The 17,994-nt window shown below is 43.4% G+C and overlaps 1 protein-coding gene across 4 annotated transcripts in view; it reads left to right on the forward strand.

Moving 5' to 3' along the window:
- The first annotated feature begins 253 nt into the window (after positions 1 to 253).
- PHACTR1 (phosphatase and actin regulator 1) overlaps positions 254 to 17,994 on the forward strand; it is a 308,221-nt gene continuing 290,480 nt past the window's right edge. For 2 of the 4 annotated variants that reach the window (XM_034985690.1, XM_034985689.1), the window contains exon 1: positions 254 to 416. The gene's annotated coding sequence lies outside the window, so the exon portion shown is untranslated. The other 2 variants (XM_034985688.1, XM_034985691.1) reach the window with 2 other exon arrangements.

Raw genomic sequence — 17,994 nt, forward strand, 5'->3', positions numbered from 1 at the left:
AAAGGCACAGTTTGAATTATATAATGGAGCTGCTGTGAGTCAGGTGACAGGCTCACCGAGTAATTCCCTGCAGAAGGAGACAAACTGCATGTTAAAAAGCTGAACAAATACTTTAAGAAATAAAAAATTAAAAAACCCAGGCCGTGAGTTCCAGACTTCCAAGCTGCAGCTTACTCTGAATTCTCTCAAAACTGAAACAGCTGGGCGGGTTTGGCTGGGTCCGGAGACTCACTGGCAGAGGCAGCTGCTGAGGGCCAAGTGCAGGTCGGGGGGGAGTCTGGTTGGATCACCGGGTTACTTTCTGTTTCATTTCGAAATGTTCCCTGCTTCTGGAATTGGTTGCCTCCAATGTCAAGGAAAACGCATGATTCCTTGGAGACTCCAGCCAGGCTTTTAAGGACCGGGGCTTCGTGAAGGTAAGAGGCATCCGTGTCCTGCCTGCCCCAGAGCTGCCTCCTCGCAGTGGTCTGGGTGCGAGCAGGGAGCACCAGGAGGAATCTGCCAACTTGTTCTGGGATCTGATCGAGGCCAGAGAAACCATCTGCGGAGGGGTTTTAAGGTTAGCAAAGGGGTAAGGTGGATCCTTCCCGCCTAGATGGGTGGCCAGCCCGTCCCTGGTGAGTGGACCCGGTCCCCAACTCCCGGGGGCTCCCTTCCCTCCCCCATTCCGTCCTACGGAGGAGTTGTCAGCCGTCAGGGACTTGGCACGGGCTGGCCCGGGGCCGGGAAGGAAGGCGAAGGGGCTGCCTGGCACCAAAGAACTGCGGTGGGTGTGTGTAGCATGTGTATTTAAGAGCCCGACTCTTGAGGAGACTGTTGCTCATTCCAAGAAAGCACAGCTATTAGCCAGAAAACACACCTAGAGGGGAGGATACTTGCGTGAGCAAAGAGCCTTGGGAAACCTGTAAGGTAGGCGTTTGAGTTTTAAATAATTTTATTGCTTTTCGTGTATTTGTTAGCTGGATTTTGTATACGTTTTATGTTTGGTTGGGTTTAGGGAAATTTTGCTTTTTTTTTTTTGCCAGTATGGATTGATTTGGTTTTTCAGTCTCTGGACCCCGGTCATAGGATGTCTTGGAACCCACTGGTGTATGGGATGCGGATGCCTGGAAGTCAGAGGACATTGATGGGAAACTGGCTAGCGATGTTTTTCAAATCAGGGGATTCACTTGCAAATGTCACTGCAGTGGAGGCTTGCCCTGGACTGGGGCTGAGGCACGCAGCACTTAGGAACCTCAGGAAGTTTCTGACTTAAAGAGACAGGAAAGGAAAAACTGGGTCAGCAGTTGTTATTTGCGGGGGAGGTGGGCACAGGGAAAAGTTGTGGATGATAAAAGAGAAAGACGATCGGGGAGATAGAAGGACAAACCCTGATTTGGTGAGATCCCATTGCGGGCTGTGGCATTTTGAGGTTTGAGGTGTGACGATAAAAATCAATATGGCAACTGATAACAGCTCACTGGGCATCAATAAGAAAGCTATAACGGATTCTTTTTCTCACTGACTCCTAGAGACCTCTGGAAATAAGCAAGGGGTTAGTTAGTTTCCAAGAGTTCCTTTCTAATTCCTATTCTTTTTTGGCCACACTGAGGTGCTCTAAACACAATGTGGTGATGTTAGAGCCAAAGAGAAAACATGCTGTGTAAGAGGTCTAAGAAGGGATATTCAAGTTTTTGGCTGCGCCTCACCCCTTCTCCACCTTACTCCCCAGTTTTTGGTAAATTATAGGAGCCGAATGTGTCTAATATAAACAACTCTTTAGAGAGGTGCAGGGATTGCTGTGAGAGGATGTTTGGATTTCACAATAAAAATGATCTTGACTCAGTGGTTCTTAAATCCGTGAGACCACGGACCCCATTTGGGAACAGAAAAGATTTTGTTGATCATGAATATTCTAGAGTCCTCGCTCTACTGTGGCCCTATCACCCCCATCTCTTCCCGTGCTCAACGAGCACGACTAAATGATGACCACAGAGCCAAAAGGCATAACGTAGTGAGGTTTCTAATTAAAGCCCACGTTTGGGATAGAGACAGTATAATATTATAAATATTCATAACATAAGAGAGCTGCTCATGGAGCCCCCTCTGCAGGCCACGGCAGTCCCCTGAAAAAGCACTGCTTCCATAGTGAGTTCCTTTTATCCAGATTTCCATCTGTTGAAACCGATGGAAAACCTGCATTTCTGCACTTCAATAATATAATGAGGACTGAGATTCATAAGGATGACCTCCAGCCACCACAGATTCGTCAGGGCCTTTCAGATCACAGAAGACGATGCGGTGCTCTGACTCATTTTACTTTTGAGCGCATTGCCTTGCACTCCGGTGCACTGAAGTTTGGTAACCTGCCTAAATCGTGGTGCCCACATTGTCCACCCCAAGAGGCAGAACTCGTGGTTTTACAAAGGGATTTTTGTGTTACTTTCAGGGTGAGGCACAGTCTGGGAAATAGGGTTTGGGGACCAAGATACCACGTTTGGAGGTCCATTTCTGGGACGGTTCAATAATTCATGGAACAGCCGGTCAGAAGATGCGAGACAGGCAGGCTTTTGAAAATCCAGTCCTTGCAGAAATGTGGATACTTTGTTTAAAAGCGTAAGTCTTTGGTGTTGGGGCTGACTTGGGTTTGCCTTCCTATTCTCCCACCTATAAAGCCAGTGACGTTGGGCAAGCTTCTTGACCTTTCTCAGCCTGTTTTCTCATCTGTAAAATTGAATCGTAATGGTGCTTACCTCATTGGTCATCTGGGAAGTGAATAAAATGATGTATAAGTGGAACAGCTCATAATACAATTCTGGCATGAGTAGCATCTAATAAACAGTAGCTGCTATTATTATTGTTATGATTTGTGCTATTTAGTGACCACAAAATAGTTGAAAAATGGGGCCACATTTTTCCTTGTAATATCCCAAAGAGTAAGGAATAATGTTGTTCCAACTTTAGAACAACATTCGGGATCCTCAGAATGTTCTGGAATGAAGTTATTAGCATATCTGTTCCTCTGGGGGAAGAGTCTATTGAACTGGTTTAAGCCACACAGGACTTCAGTGGCAAGAATGGGGTGCGGGGGGGGTGTAGGAATGCTTCTCTCCAGACTTGCTGCGCCCTACCCCCTGGATCACACTGCTCCTGATGATCTCCCAGGGGCAGAGGTGGGGCAACAAAGGCAAAGAAGCCCTCGTCTCTGGAGAGCCTCAAACATCTTCCCGCCGATGGAGTTTGGTGCGGCAGACTTGGTTTTCCCCACTTCAGCCTGCTCTTAGTTGTGGCTCTGCTGGTTTTTTCTCCTGAATTGCTGGGCTCAGAAACCCTACAGGTGTCTGCCCACGTGACCAGCTCATGCAGATGGGTGATTGTGGTCAAGACTCCAGGCCTCCAAAGGGGACAGCACTAAATCTGCTCCCCTTGTGTAAGCCCCTTACAGGCTCTGCTTCCATTTTTCTCTCTCAGTCTCCTAATGTGGGGATTTAAAGCCTCCCATCAAGCAAACTCCTGATCGAGTGTTATAAAGTCCAAAAACGGCCGTATAATCTAAAGGATAAATATGTCAAAAGTTTTGCATTCCATGGGTATTCTGCTTCCTGTAGAATTCAGCATCCACAGTTACAGGAAGGTGCTAAGAGAGGGATTTCATAAAAGATCATCCAGGAATAACCTGGGCTTCTCAAGAAAACTAACTGAATAAAAATTACCCCCCCCCCCACACACACACACAATGGCAGAGTTAAGAATGGTGGAGAGAGTCTTCTTTTAAGAAATGCACCACAAAGACAACACAAAAGTCTAAAATGCATAGAAACAGAAGCAAAATCCAGTGGAATTACAGGTAAGTCACAAGATTCAAAAATAAAGAAGCAAATTCTGAAATGTAAAACTCCCCGAAGTTGGAAATATAATAATGCTAAGGAAAAAGAAAAAGGAGCAGAATGTGGGAGAAACCACAGAGAGAGCCCTGTAGCTCTCTGAGTCAGCCCTGGAGCCTGAGTCAATCATTCCTCATTGATAAAATGGTAACAATAATCTCTACCCTACTCCAGGGGTTACTGAGAGACACAAATGAGAGACTGTGTCGGAACTGGGAAGATTGACGAGAACCTTAAGAGTATTCCCTCAACACTGTTGAAACCTTGAACTTCAGCTGGACCGGTCAGTAGGTTTTAATAACTATTTAGGACTAAAGAAAATTGACAAAAAAGAAGGAATGTGCGTATTACTAAAAAACAGGATTTTGGGGGCGCCTGGGTGGCTCAGTCAGTTAAGTATCCGACTCCTGATTTCAGCTCAGGTCATGATCTCAGGGTTGTGAGATTGAGCCCCCGAGTTGGGCTCCATGCTTAGCGGGGAGTCTGCTTAAGATTCTCTCTCTCCCTCTGCCCCTTTCCTGCATGCATGTGCTCTCTCTATCCCTAAATAAATAAATAAATCTTAAAAAAACAACCCATAGAATTTATCTTCTTAGGAATACAGAAGAAAAGAAAATCACTTTGGATAATTTATAGCTAACGAATAGCCAATAACTACTGTATTCATTTGCTAGGGCAACCATAACACATACCTCAAACTAAGTGGCCTAAACAGCAGAAACTTATTTTCTGATAACTCCGGAGGCTGGAAGTCCAAGATCATGGTGTGGCAGTGTTGGTTTCTCCTGAGCCCTGCTCTCCTTGGCTTGAAGATGGCTGCCTTCTCTCTGTATCCTCACATTGTTCAACCTCTGTGTATGCACATCCCTGGGGTCTTTTCCTCTTTTTATAAGGACACCAGTCCAATGGGATTTGGGCTCTATATAGATGACCTCATTTACCTTTACCTACCTCCTTATAGGCTGTATGTCCAAATACAGTCCCATTCTGAGGTACTGAGGGGGATAGGGCTTCAACATATGGATTGGGGAGGGACACAGTTCAGCCCATAACATCTGTCAATTAAGAAAGCTCATTAAAAGGTATGTTCTTGTTTTAGAAATGTATCAGGTCCCTAAAGGAAAATGGTAACTCCACAAAGGAAAAATGAAATCTCCAGATTACCATGACGGAGAGACATCACAGAAAGTAGTCTGGTAGACCTGGCCCAAGATTCAAGAGGAGCTTGGCTTCCTGGTGTATTTCCACTAAGAGGGGAAGGGAGGAGCTTGTTTTCTGACTTCCTCCCAGGTGTTCTGTCCAAGAACTAGCAGACTAGTCCCTGTCACGGTTGCATCTCTGCGGTGATAGCTATTCTGGGAGGATGGATTTCACATTGTTTGGAATTAGATGCTCCTTTGAGGTCCAAAGGATTGTGGCATTTCATTGGCTCATTTCCCACTTCCTTTCAATATTGTCTTTTGAAGGAAGTCAAAGATTGATCCTACCATCTGGGGTCCTGCCATGTTCCGTGTGATCATACACACTTTTCCCCATTTCTTCAGTCAGTTCACAGCAGTGTGAACAGTGCTATTCAGTGACATGGTTGCCGGAAATACACATGTACACATATATGCACGCACACATGCACATTTATTCATTCCTGAAACAGAATTTGTGAGTAGAGAGGAGGTGTTTTGCAAGTGACATTTGCACATCATTTTCTTTTTGAATGTCAGATCTTTGATTTCAGAGAAAGAGATACAGGGTCCAGCTCACGGCTGAGGTGTCCCCACAAATATGAGAAGCACCAGGGAACTGCCGCTTATTCTCCGTTCACAGGCATGAAAAGGCTCGAAAGGGGAAGCAGGTGATTTGCAGGTGTTTGTAGATAAGAGTGAGCATGCTCACTGCCTTCCTGTGGCCCCTTACCGCTCACAGCCTCACCTTTAGGGGACCATCTGCACACTGTGGTAGAGCACATCCCAGCCAGATCCAAACAGGAAACACGAGGAGATCGTGCAAGCAAGGCATACCTTGATTTTCTTTTTAAAACAACTGGCAGTGGTGAAAAATTCTATTAGAAGGAACAAAGAAGCACACATTTAGGAATTTGTAAAACACCTTCTCATGTCCTTTTGCATTAAAAACAAGGTATGCCTTAGGGGCGCCTGGGTGGCTCAGTCATTAAGTGTCTGCCTTTGGCTCAGGTCATGGTCCCAGGGTCCTGGGATGGAGCCCCATGTCTGGCTCTCTGCTCGGTGGGGAGCCACCTTCTCCCTCTCCTTCTGCTTTTCCCTCTGCTTGCTGCTCTGCCTGCTTGTGCGCGCACGCTCTCTCTGTGTCAAATAAATAAATAAAATCTTAAAAAAGAAATGTGTGCCTCCATGCCCAAGGGGAAAGAATTGGTTCCCCGAGCATCATGATCATACCTTCTGAGCCGGCTCCTCATGCTGTCTCAGCACAAAGAACACACTCCTTTCTTGCAGACAGTTTTCCCCTTCTACCAGGATCCATTTCAAAGGCAGGGGAAGGAAGGTGTTAGTACACTAAATTAGTTTGCCCAACCTTCAAGCCGTTTGGATGCAGTGTTCTCTCCAAGTGTCAGGTGCTCTTGTCTGGGTTATTAGAAAGAGGCTGTTGAAACTATGATGCAATTTAGAGTATGTCAGAGCCTGGATTACTTAGCGTTTATTTGAAGGTTCATGACTTGCCTGAGAAAGGACCTGGAGCCTGAAAACTTTTAAGGACACACACTCGGGAATAAGCCATCAGACTTCAGGAAAAACTAATACTGGTTCCCTTTGGTTTTCAGATAAATTAGGAACATAAATTAGGAACTCTTATTTATTTGTTCATTTATTTATTTTTAAAGAGTTTATTTATTTGACAGAGAGATACACAGCGAGAGGAGAACACAAGCAGGGGGAGTGGGAGAGGGAGAAGCAGGCTTCCTGCGAGCAGGGAGCACGATGTGGAGCTTGATCCCAGGACCCTGGGATCAGGACCTGAGCCAAAGGCAGACGCTTAACGACTAAGCCACCCAGGTGCCCCAGGAACTCTTATTTTAGTTGGTTCATTCACATATAGAACTTCCCAAGTAAAAATGTGGGTGTTTTTTTTTTTTTTGATAAAGCAAAAAAGTCACTACCTTGGGTTTTTTTGTTGTTGTTGTCGTTATTGTATTTAATCAGTAAGCACTTACTCTCTACTGAACTAAGAACAAAGTGTTGTGAAAAGAGTTTTGCAGGGGAAGAGAAGATGAATCAGATCTACCGTAGCTAGAGAAAAAAACATGTACATAAAAGTTTTATGAAGATACAGAAAATGACAGCTTCATGAGAGCAGAAAAAAATGGCTATTGAAGTTGGAAAAAAGGAGATATTAATTCCAGCTAGAGAGGGCTTTAGGAATGTTTTTAACAAAGGTCTTGAAGGATGAATAGGTATACTTCAGTATGGAGGGGGAGGAGAGGGAGTGAGCAGGGAACAAAATTATAGGAGAGGCAGGTGAGCAGGCCAGTTTTGTGGGAGGAGTGGGTGAAAAGAAACCAGTTGTACGTATATTGGAAAGAACTTGAATATCAATCAGAGAAGGACATGGTGGGAGCTTAAAAGTATGCTTAGGATGGCGTGAATGGAGAGAGATGGTGAGTGCGACAATCAATTACAATGTTATTGCAGGAGTGCAGAACCAAACAATGGTCAATAATAATGATAATACAACAACTAGCTGTCACTTGCTGAGGGCTTAGTAATTGTTGAGCATTTCCTTTAGATGATCAGCTTTCACCTGCCCAGCAGACCTGGGAGGTAGGTACAAATAGACTTGATCCTCATTATTCATGGGTTCTATATTTGCAAATTTGCTCATTTGCTAAAATTTATTTGTAGCCCCAAGACCAATACTCATGATGCTTTCACAGTCATTCATGGACATGTTCAGAGCAGCAAAAAATTTTGTACCACATGCACATTCCCAACTGAAATCGAAGAGGGTGATGCTCTGCCATCTTGTTTCAGCTCGCATCCTGTAAACAAGTGTTGTTTTCATGGTCTATTTAGTCTAATTGTTTTCCACTTTTTTTTTTTGCTTTTTGTTGGTGACTTTGCTGTTTGAAATGGTCCCCAAGTGTAGCGCTGAAGTGTTCTCTTGTGTTCTCGAGCGCAAGAAGGCTGTGGCGTGCTTACAGAGGAAATATGTGTGTTAGATAAGCTTCGTTCAGGAATGAGTTACACTGCTGTTGCCCAACTTCAAGGTTAATGAATCAAAAATATATACTAAATAAGATGTCTTTAAACAGAGCCCATGGCCCTAGCAGCCTGATGGCAGCGCATCTCGTCTGGTCCCGGAAGCTAAACAGAAACACACATGGGACAAGGTACAAATTGATCAGTTGGTGGAAACATTGTGACCAGAGGCTCACGGGAACTTTAGCTTATATTTCACCAAGTAGCAATGGTTTTGTATTCACTAACTCAGTGTTCACAGTGACTTTATCGAAGAGGGCTACTTGAATATCAAAAATCCTATAGCACTCTCCTTTCCACAGAGGAGTAAGCTAAGGCTAGGAGAGATGAGGACCTTGCCCAAAGCCAAACAGCAGGCGTAAACCCAGTCTGCCAGAATGGCATGTCATCATGTAATAACCCACATTTGTAATGACATAACAAGGGTCTGGATCAGGTGATAGCGATGAAAATGAAGAATGGAGGAGAGGAGGTAAATTGCAAATGGCTTAGGAAGTATAATCAACAGGACTTGGCCACTGATTGCACATGGAAGGCAAAGAGGAGTAGGCGTCCAGAAGGACTCTGAAGTCAGGAGGAGGTGGTGGACTATTGGGCCGAAGTTTGCAGGGAAGGGTAAACAACAGGTTCAGCAGGGCTTAAGGACTGGGGTTTGAGAACAGAAATGCCGGTTGTTATCTTCTGAGTTCTCATATATTCCAAGTGCTGTTGAGAGACTCTACCTGAGCAATCTCCTCATTGACTCCTTACAACAGCCCCAAGACAGTGACTATGATGCCCATTTTACAGATGAGGAGAGTGAGGCTCAAAGAAATAAAGTAACTTGCTTATGGGCACCTTGTTTATACAGAAAACAGGAAATTTAAACCCAGGCAGAGTGACCCTGGAGGTTGTAATAACAGAAATTTGGGAGTTTGAGATCTTGGAGGAAGAGAGGCATAAATGTTAGTGATACCTTGTGTTGTTCTCTAGTTTCTTGTTTTTAATTGTATTTTTTCCAGTATTTTCTCTTTTCACCACATGTTTTCCTACCTTCGTGTTTTTGTTCAAATTCTTCTGTCCCACAGGAATGTTGTTTTCTCTCCTAGCATTTAGGTTTCTTCTCTTGCTTTTTTCTTTCTTGATGTTACAAAGGGATAACTACAATTATTTAATAGCCAGGATGCCTGGGTGGCTCAGTTGGTTAAGTGTCTGACTTGATTTTGGCTCAGGTCATGATCTCAGGGTCGTGAGATTGAGCCCCACATCGGGCTCTATGCTGGGCGTAGAACCTCCTCTTAACTCTCTCTCTCTGGGACACCTGGGTGGCTAGTCGGTTAAGTGTCTGCCTTCGGCTCGGATCATGATCCTGGGGTCCTGGGATTAAGTCCCATTTCAGGCTCCTTGCTCAGCAGGGAGCCTGCTTTTCCCCCTGCTAGTGTTCTCTCTCTCTCTCTTTCTGACAAATAAAATCTTTAAGAAAAAAAAAAAAGATTCTCTTTTTCCCTCTCCCTCCGCCCCTGCCACCCTCAAGTGTGCTCTCTTGCTCGCTCTTTCAAAAAAATTATTGAACAGCTGCAGGAAGTGAACATGTTACGTCATGTTAGTTTGTGCTGTTTCATAAAAATGTTTGAAGATTTCAAGGTTTCCAGGAATGTAATACATGTTACTTAGCAACAATTATTCTCCTAATCGCTTCTGCATTTCACATTAATAGGCTTATGGTTTATTGGCAAATGTGCTCATTAATAGAGGAAAACATGATTATGCTATTTGTGTGTTAGATTTGGATAACCTGACATAAAAAAAACAGTCCCTGTTTTGCATTTCATCTCAGATATCAATTATCTTTGAACTTTTTTTAAAGATATGAAGTATCTAAGTTTCCCAAATCCATATCCCTGAGACTTATTTGTCTATGTCCCGGAGATATTAAGAAATTAAATATTCGCCCATCACTTAGGTATTAAGCGTTATTTCCACAGGACTCCCAGTAGCACTGTGCAGGGGGAAGGAATAGTTTCCAAACACAGAGGGGAGCTCATCTAAAAAGTGCCAGAGCTGTTTATTATATTCAAAAACATACTAGCGATATATAATAGGGGGGAAAATTCCCATCAGAATCTTGGGCTCCCTCCTTCTTTCTGCAGAGCCCCTCCAAGATGTCCAGAAGGTGAGCATTCTTTCTGACCACACAGAAGGGGCTCTCCAGAGCTGTGGCATTTCATCAAACCACCTCTGCCCACGGAGTTCAAATGCCGGTGCTTGCAAGAATAGTTGGCTTGAATCTCTGCAGGCAAGCAGGAAAGAGTTCACCTACAAGGGACTGTCTATTCTTTGAAATAACCCAAGTATGAAACCATTCCTTTATAAATTAAAAAGAAACCCCTTGAACTATTCTGAAGTCAAAAGAGAGAGTTGCAATGCATCTGCTAACTGTACTGTGTCCTCATTCAGCTGTAAGTAACTCTTAGGTGAATCAAGTCTGCATTTGTAATAGAGATCTGGTAAGGTAGGGACAAAGGCTAAGGCAAACCCAGAGGAATCTTTGTCCTCTTCTTAAACTACTACAGCATAAAAGGGAACTGGGAAAAGTGAAACCATGTTGGTTTGATTCAACAAACACCCGAAACCATCTTTCAAATACTCTGGGCGGAATCAAGTCCAAAGTGTGTTTTGCCAAGCCCGAGGGAAATTCACTCCATGTGTTTCTGATTCATTTATAGTTTAATCATCAAAATACTGCTTTGCAAAATACTGCTTAGTTATGTCCAAGAAACCTTTTATGAGCCATTTTAAAACATTGTCTTGAAAACAGGAAGCACTGTTTTGCCAAGAGCTAACAGATGCTTGGGCAGAGGTTCTGGATTTGGTTATGGGGGCAGAAACTGAGATTTCCAAATCTGACAGAGCCAACCTTATAATGCCTTTGGGGGAATCTGTGCTGTGTGTCTGTCTCCACTCACTAGAATAACAGAAATCCTTGAGGGAAAATAACCCAAGGAGCAGGTGACCACTGGCTTCTGTGATTTCCGCTCAAACTCGTTCCCATTCTTGGGTTTTCACACCCTTTCACTACATTCCATTTGCTAAGTGATAAGTCAGGGGATAACTTCTCTACTGAAATCTTGCTAGTGTCGTAGTCCTTAAAAACCTAAGGTAGAATTTCATCATTGAGCTTAGAAAACAGTAACTTCGAAGGAGCCGTTGACTTCAGGAATAGGAAAAATAATTTTTTTTCTCTTTTTGAGTGTTTTTTTTTAATTAACTAGAATTGTCAGAATTAAAGCCTCCTGAAATTGCTTTCACATAAAGTAATGTTTATGTCACTTTCTCTCTCATTGCTCTTCATTGGGGGTTTTTTAAGTTCCCCCATCAGCTTCACCTGGGAAATAGTTAGAAATGAAAATTCTCTGAGCCCACCTCACATCTGTGTCCAGCGTTTCTCACACTCCATGTACATCAGAATCGCGGAGGCCCCATCCCTAGAGTTTCTGATTCAGTAGGCCTGGGTGTGACCTGAGAACTTGTATTTCCAACAAGCCCTCCAGGTGGTCCGCTGGTCCCAGGACCCCACCTGGAAAACCACTATTCTAGACTCTTCCCAGGTCTTACCACTGGCCTGCAATTGAGTGGCAGGGAGGTGGGTACTGAATCGCAGGTGTAAGTGAAGAACTATTCCAGGTGCATCCGCTAATGGTTACCTGGGGATATGTTTTAATGATTTCTCAAGGATGCCGTCTCGAAATTCCTGTGGACCATTGTTCATGACCAAAGAAATGAAGTAGTTTACATAATTCTTGGAATGATTGTATAAATCTGGCCTCCACGGAGATTTAGTTGATGAAATAGTACCACCAAGCCAATTTATATAAAACGCTTATCATCTTTAGAGACTTTCATAAATTAGACTATAGACTTTAAAATTATATAAAAGTAACTAAATTCATCTGGTGACAGGAGGTTTTCCTGTCATTAAAATGTTAAAGGACTTTTATTGCATGGAATCTTGTATGAGGAATATTGGGTATGTAATAGGAAAGTGTCCTTGATGAGAATTATATAATACACACTAATGGGCTGTATTGATCCTTAGGCAAACCGTGAAACTGGAGCTCACTGAGGGCATTTCACCAGAGTTCTGGGGACATGCTGCTTTTTGATGATCTGACAATACAAACAAAGAGCTTATAGAACCTTCTATTTTTAAAAAAGTGGTTCGTAAACTTTCAAATGTATTAGAATCACCTGGGAATCTTGCCAATAGGCAGATTTTGGTTCAATAGGTATGGATGGAGAGGGCTCAAGGCATTTCGTTTCTTTTTTTTTTTTTTTTAAGATTTTTTATTTATTTATTTGACAGAGAAAGACACAGCGAGAGAGGGAACACAAACGGGGAGTGGGAGAGGGAGAAGCAGACTCCCTGCCGAGCAGGGAGCCCGATGCGGGACTCGATCCCGGGACTCCAGGATCATGACCTGAGCCGAAGGCAGTCGCTTAACCAACTGTGCCACCCAGGCGCCCCAAGGCATTTCGTTTCTAATAGTGTCCCAGGTGATGCTAATGCTGCTGGACCATGAACCACACTTGGAGAAGCGAGGTTCTGGAATAGTGGCTCCTGGCCCTGGGAAACCTTGAAAAGATTCTAAATCAAATATTCTGGGTGGGACGTGGATGTCGGTATTTTTAAAGCACCCCAGGTGATCCTGATGTGCATCCAATATGGAGGAGCTCTGACCTGGAAGAGTATCAGTCGCAGTCCTAGGCTGCCTCTCTCCAAATCAAGAGTGTTGCCTGGGTCTTTTGTGAGTATTCCATTGCAATGAACTCACACTTGACTTCTCGAGTGTCATGAGTGCCTATTTCTAGGTTGCTGATAAAGGAAAGAGCCAAATGCTTTAGATTCCAGAAGTGTTGACTACCAACTTGACATTCGGCTATGAAAACTTAGTGACCCATCATGTATTCTCACCCCTATAGAGGTTCTCCCTGTTTACTCTTTCAGGTGAGCTGCAGATATAACTGTGGGTACAACCAACATTGACACTCAAATAAAAAATGCTTGATATGCTTAAGTACTTAGACACATAGTTGAGAACTCAGAATCCTGCACTTAAAAAAAAAAAAATCGAGAGAAAAAAATGTCTGAAAAATGTTAAGAGCAGATGTTACAATCCACTTATCTCTGGCATAAAATAAATATAATATTACTTCTGTGGAACATCTGATTCTGCTTGTAACCGCACCCTAGTGGACCTTGTTGGATGAGTCACTTGCAGAATGCACCCTGAAGTAGCTGAATGTGCTGTGGTTGGGGCAATTAAATATCGTACACCTAAATATTAGAGAATACCTGCCTAATGTAATTATTTCAGTTTTAGCCTGGCTGAAGTGGAACTTCTCTCACAGTAATTAGCCAATGGTTGCAGTTACTTCTCCAGCTTGCTCCTAATTTCTGATAATAAAACTATGGCAAGATAGAAAAGAATATATTCCTATTTATTCTGGTGGAGGAACGCAGGCCCCGTTTGTCTAATAACTGTATCCAAAGACGGGGATTTAAATGCGCAGCATATTTGAGAAGTTAAACTTAATCCACCAAAAAGCCATTCTTATCCCACTTCCCCCACCTTTTTTTTTTTTTGCTAATAGTAGTAGGAATACACAGGTTGTAAAGAACTGAAATTTTGGATGCCACATGGAAGTTTCCCATTTTATGCTATGGGTAGATCATAGGCATGAATCTAAACTGACACAAACCATCCTCACTCTAACAGTGGTCTTCTTCACCATATCTCCGGGAATTGAACTGTATAGCGGTGATCAGTAGAATGATCAGAAATACAACAGACATGGCGGAATAGTCATGAAGAGTGATTTCTTGTTCTTCAGGGCAATACACTATTGGGCGCCCCCTGTATATTTGGAGTTAATTTAATCCTCGCGCTTACCAGGGTGGGCAGCACGAAGCAACCATGCTGGAGGAAATGCGTTAGGAACCCTTTTGCTTATTTCTTCTCTGATTTCGTCTTCTCCTAACGCTGGAACACCTGGAACACCTCTCTCGGCCTCTTTACCCATCTACTATTTTTTTATTAACATAATTTATTATTTGTTTCAGGGGTACAGGTCTGTGATTCAACAGTCTTGCACAATTCACAGCGCTCACCATAGCACATACCCTCCCCAGTGTCCATCACCCAGCCACCCATCCCTCCCACCCCCCACCACTCCAACAACCCTCAGTTTGTTTCCTGAGATTAAGAGTCTCTTATGGTTTGTCTCCCTCTCTGATTTCATCTTATTTCATTTTTCCCTCCCTTCCCCTATGATCCTCTGTCTTGTTTCTCAAATTCCTCATATCAGTGAGATCATATGATAATTGTCTTTCTCTGACTTATTTCGCTTAGCATAATACCCTCTAGTTCCATCCATGTCATTGCAAATGGCAAGATTTCATTTTTTGACGGCTGCATGATATTCCATTGTATATATATACCACATCTTCTTTATCCATTCATCTGTTGATGAACATCTTGGCTCTCTCCATAGTTTGGCTATTGTGGACATTGCTGCTATAAATATTGGGGTGCATGTGCCCCTTCGGATCACTACATTTGTATCTTTGGGGTAAATACCCAGTAGTGCAATTGTTGGGTCATAGGATAGCTCTATTTTCAACTTTTATCTGCATTCTTGTCAGTACTTGGCCTTCAGGCTTTCTCACAGTCTTGGGCGTGGCCACCCTATGGCTTATAACATCCCCACTGCTCCAGGTAGAAACTTACTGCCCAACCTGATCCCCCAGGAAGCCAGTCCCACTCTGACAACCTCAGGCAGGCCCATTGAGCTACAATTACAACAGACCACCTACAAGCCTGGGGCAAGCAAAGCGTCATGGCTTTGGCCCTCAGATTACTGAAGACACCTGTGTGGGGTGTAAGGGCTGGACAGAGGGTAGGAATCACCCTGCATGCCCTGGGGTGCTGATGGTCCCCCCTTGGACTTCAGGTCTATCTATATTCATCTCTAGAGTCATGGGGCTTCTCACCACTCAGACTAGAGTTTTGGAGGTGGAGGTTGGGGAGGAGCACTGAGGAGGGGAGCTTTTAAACTTGTGCATTCTTGAAAAGTCATGATTTGAAAATGTACCATTTGAATTTCAGTTCCCTTTAGTACTGGAAGTTCTGACCAATAAGACCCACTTCCCTTCAGAGGCCCTTCCAGGTAAACCCAGTTTCTCATTTTTGTAAAAGAAAAGAAGCTGATGTAGAATTTTGAAGCGATGGCCAGTAAGCTCGTGGATGTCTGTTTGCTTACATAGTGAAATTTTCTTGAAGCAAGGGAGGACCACGTTTGGAATCCATCTGAGGGAACACTGCCTAACATCCCATCCTTGGCAATCACTGGGATAGACCCTATAATTCTAATAGCTATGGTTGTTTTGGTGATTGATCAGATGTCTTAAGGTAGATAGGTTTTCAGTAAGGAAGTGGGCCACACCAAGAGAAGAGAAAATTACCATAAAGATTAAAAACAACACAAATAATAATGGAGGATGGGCAGACACAGAACCAGGTAGCCAGAAAAGGCAGATCTGTAGATGCAGAACATTGATTTGTGGTTGCATAGGGGCTAGGGTGAGAATTAGGAGGGAGTGATAGTGCCTGTCTTCTTTGTAGGATGTTGGAAATGTTCAAAAATTCGATTGGGGTGACGACAGTTGTACAATTCTGCAAAAATACTGAAGTCCATTGACGTGTACACTTAAGACGGGTGAATGTGATGGTGTGTAAATTATGTCTCAACAGAGCCGCCAGGATAAAAAGGCGTCTTATAAGCCCTGCTAAGGAGTTTTGATGCTCTCGCAATTGAGGCAAGAAGATATTAGTGATGCCGATTCCTGCACCTGCATTTTAGAAAGCAGGGAGCATACACAGCCCTGCTCAGGTGAGGGGAGGAGAACTGACTTCAGCTGAGCATCTACTGTCTAACAGACACTGCATAGACACCTTCTGTGCATGATCTCATTTAAATCCCACCATAGCCTACTGGTACCTTTACTCTAACTGGATGGTTTGTTGCTGTTGCAACAGAGATGCAATTCTATTGGATCTGAAATAGAGACAAGCCCTGCTTTACCTGTGAGACGTGCATGGCTCAGGGAGGAGAAGTCATGCCAGTAAGTAGCAGAGCCGGGGGTTGGAGCTCAGGAGATGTCTGATTGATCTAAGGCTTGGTCTTTCTGCTCAGCCTACTTTTCTGAGATTGGGCGAATGAGCATGCACAGCACAGAGCATAATGGCTTGGTAGATTGCCCAGGGGAAGTACTTAGACATGCCCCTTGTATTTCCCATGGTTGCCTTAACAAATCACCACACACTGAGTGGCTTAAAACAATACAAATATATTCTTTCTGGGGGTCAGACGGCTCCTTCTAGAGGCTCTGGGGGAGAATCCATTTTCTTACCTCTCGAGACTACTGACATCTCTTGGCTTGCGGTTCTTTCTTTGCAATGGGATCACTCCAACCTCTGCTTTTGCCATCACATCTCCTTCTTCTTTGACCTGATCCTCTTGTCTCCTTCTTACAAGGACGCTTGTCATTTACACTGGGCCCATCTGGATAACCCAGGAGAATCTCTTTATCCCAAGAGCCTTAATCTCATCACCTCTGCAGAGTCCCTTCTGCCCTGCACTGTGATACCTTCACAGCTGGGGGGACTGGAATGTGGACATCTTTGCGGGGGGGGCATTACTCAGCCTACCACACCCCCAATTTGAAAGGAGAAACACATGTTTGAAAGGAGTCCAAGAATAAATGTAGTCTTCTATATCTTGACCTTGAACGTAAACTCAAAAGCTTCTCTTTCTTCATAACCCAAATAGACTAGAATCAAATAATACTTTTGTCTCCCATTTTAAAATGTCCTCCTCTTAAAACTTTAGAGGAATAAAATAAATAAATAACTTGATGATGTGCCATGAAGAATATTATTTTCCTTTGGAGGTATTATTATTAGTTGATAAATCTCAGGCTTGCTTTCATATGTCAAGCCCTCAGAGAGATCTCACACCGAAGGAGTGTGGAAGTTTGGACAAATGAGAACAAACACACATGTAGAATAATACTTACATTGCTCAAAAACTGTTTTGAGACATCCTTTCTCTTCTGCAATGTCATTTAAGGCAAATATGTGCTGCGGGAAGCACTGTTAAAATAGGTCAGTGTCGTCTTTTTAAAAGGTTCTGTGGTGTCTATTTTCCTCTAGGTTTACCTCCTACAACAACAGCTGTAAATTGTCAAAGTCAAGTCCCCAAATTACAACAGAAGATGAAGAGCAAACCCAGAGGCCATGAGGCAGCCTTGAATCTGCTGACTGAAAGCACAATATGGAGAAAGAGACTTAGTTGTTGTTATTAAAATGTTCAGGGCTCTGAGGGGCTGTTCCTCCAAAGGTGGGAGACCTTATCCTATATATAGGGTGTATAGATAGATAGATAGGTAGGATGTAGATAGATAGATAGGATATCTATATAGGATATATAGAGATACTTATGCATTTTTAATATACATTCAAATATTAAATGGTAGGAGTTTGGGAGTTGGGAGAGGATGGAATGTTCCCTTAGCTCTTATGCAGAATTCTCCTGTATATTCTTGTCTCTTTGACCAATGACAATAATACCTTTCTCTGGTAACTCCTGTAGATCACCCTCTTCATTTTTTGTTGTCCTACACTCAGCCTACCAATATGAACTTCCTTTATCCTTTACTTTGAACCCCCTGGCTGACTTCTGCGAAAAGTAGTGTTTTCATTAAAAAATGTCCTAGGTGGTTAACCAGATTTAGTCTCACAGAATAGAGTCCTGGGGACTCAGGGGCCCTGCTCTCTGCCATGAACTGCTTATGTGACCTGGGG

The sequence above is a fragment of the Mirounga leonina genome, unplaced genomic scaffold (genome assembly GCF_011800145.1).
Source record: "Mirounga leonina isolate KUSES-001 unplaced genomic scaffold, KU_Mleo_1.0 Mir_366, whole genome shotgun sequence".
NCBI lineage: Eukaryota > Metazoa > Chordata > Mammalia > Carnivora > Phocidae > Mirounga > Mirounga leonina.